The sequence below is a fragment of the Salmo trutta genome, unplaced genomic scaffold, assembly GCF_901001165.1.
Source record: "Salmo trutta unplaced genomic scaffold, fSalTru1.1, whole genome shotgun sequence".
NCBI lineage: Eukaryota > Metazoa > Chordata > Actinopteri > Salmoniformes > Salmonidae > Salmo > Salmo trutta.
In genome coordinates, this window is record NW_021822776.1 from 75,001 (window position 1) to 77,500 (window position 2,500).

Consider the following 2,500-nt stretch of genomic DNA (forward strand, 5'->3'; position numbering starts at 1 on the left):
AAAACGTCACCTAAGTGACTGTTTACGCTAACTCGGCACCCCGCTCCGACATATAATGTACGGATCCATCCTATAAACTTCTCCCCAAAACCTAATCTACCTAACACCCTGAATAGAAAGGATCTATTCACGCGATCAAAGGCTTTCGCCTGATCAAGCGCTGCTACCATTAAAGGCAGCCCTCTATCTTCTACCCAAGCGATGGAGTCCCTGATCAACTGTAGGTTCCACCTAATAGAGCGTCCCTCTACACCACACGTCTGATCCTCGTGGACGACGTAGGGAAGGGCTGTGCGCAACCTGTCTGCTATGACCTTTGCTAAGAGCTTATAGTCTACACACAGCATGGTCAATGGCCGCCAGTTGCCAAGGTCTGTTACTTCCCCCTTCTTGTAAAGAAGTGATAGCACACCGACAGCCATTGATCCCCCCGGGACCCCCGTCTCAAGGATGGCCTTCAAGACTTCGAGGACCACTGGTCCAAGTATACCCCAAAACTTGAGGTAAAACTCGGCCGGCAGCCCATCCATCCCAGGCACCTTCCCTTTTCCCATCCTCCTGAGAGCGCTCTCAACCTCTTCGAGGGAGATCTGAGCCTCCATCGCATTTCTAATGTCCTCCGGCAATCGCCGGGACAAGTGTTCTAAAAACACATTTCCCTGCTCTACATCTATTCCCTCTCCTTAAATAACCTCGGAAATGATCAGTTGTCACCCTGACCATCTCCTCCGGCTTTCTAACTATACTGCCATTTTCTTCCCTAACCCCATGCATTACCTTCCTACTCTGTCTGCCCCTAACTGACTTAAAGAACATAGCGGAACAAGTCTCATTGTGTTCTAAAAAGCCATTATGCGCCCGCTCCAGGAAAGCTCGAGCCTTCCGCTCCTGCAGCACCCTGAGCTGCGCCTTCAGGGCTGTGGATCTCTCCCAGTCAAACGACCCGCCGAGGTTGCCTGCCTCGTACTCGAGTTCGAGCAACCTTTGGATACGATCCACCTCCCTCCTTTCCTCCCTTTTTTTCCTCTTGCAATATCCTATTATAAAGGCCCTAGTCCTTACCTTACTAAATCCCACCACTCTAACACCCCCTCGCACATGGACCGGAGGCCTTCAATCCTCCGAAAGAAACCAAAAAAGGCGTCGACGAAAGCTTGCTCCTCCAGCACCTCCCGATCTAACTTCCAGTACCCCCTACCGAAGAGGCAGACTGGCGACCCCACCTGTAGGAGCACCCCGTCGTGATCTGAGAAGAACACAGGCAACAGCCGCCCAGACAACTGACCCAAAGACCTAGATAGGAAAATGTAGTCGAGCCTCCGCGCAACCCCCCGGGAGTTGCGCCATGTGGGACCAGCCATTGTCGGAGTAGAGTGCAGGCCTCCATCAACCAGACCATGGCAAGCCATTAGCCCGGTGATGGCGCCCGCACTACTATCACCCACTAACCCTAAATCTATGTTGAAATCCCCTCCTATCACCAAGTGCCTATTTGTGACACACAGGGGCGCCAGACAGTCCACCATCTCCCTCCTGTCTGCCGCCACCTGTGGCCCGTACACCCCAATTAACCTATATCTACCCTCCCTAAATTTTACATCTATCCCTAAAACCCTCCCCTGCATTATAACAAAAGTGCTCTCTATTTTAATTTCCCTATTCCCACACAAAATCCCTACCCCTGTTGAGTGCACCCCTCCTATACCCCAATACGAATCTCCCTTATCCCACTCCCTCTTAAATCTATTTACATCCCCTCCATCCCTCAGGTGAACCTCCTGTAAAAAACAGAAATCAAACCCCACACCCTCTAAATAACTAAAAACCGCCCTCCTTTTAACAAAATCCCTTAATCCCCTTACATTTAAACTAAGAAAAGTAACAGAAAGATTTATTTATAAATAAAACAAAGAAACCCTTACCCACAAAACACACAAAATAAAAAGGAGGCTCACCCGATGCTCCCCTGCTCCATCTCATCCAGCGGGGACGTCCTCTCCTCTCCTGACGCCCCCCCGTCTTCCTCCATCTCCCCAATCCAGGATGCAGGAATGGTGTTGGGCACCCGAGTGCCCGGCATCCTGGATTGGCCACCCAAATCCTCCATTTCCCCGGTCTCCCCGCTGGCTTGGCAGAAAAAAGGGGACCCTGCATCACCAAAAAGGGACTGCGGCACCCCAGTCCGCAGCTCCTTAGCCCCTCCCGGGAGATCCAGTTCCCCCAGCGGTCCAGTGACCGTGGAATCCAACGAGGTCACTGAGGTTTCCCCCTCCTTCCCTCCTTTTTTCCCCATTGCTCTCTTGGCCTCGCCCTCCCCCTCCCCAGCTCTCTCCTTCTTGTCTTCCATGGAGCGCCTCTTCCCAATCCTCTTCGGTGTGGGCGGCACAAGGGAGACAACTTCCCTCCTCCCCGCCAGCTCCTCCACCATTCCCCTCAACTCTTCAACGAGGGCGCTCGACATGCTGTCCCCCCCACTCCTTCCCTCCTTCTGCTCCTTCTT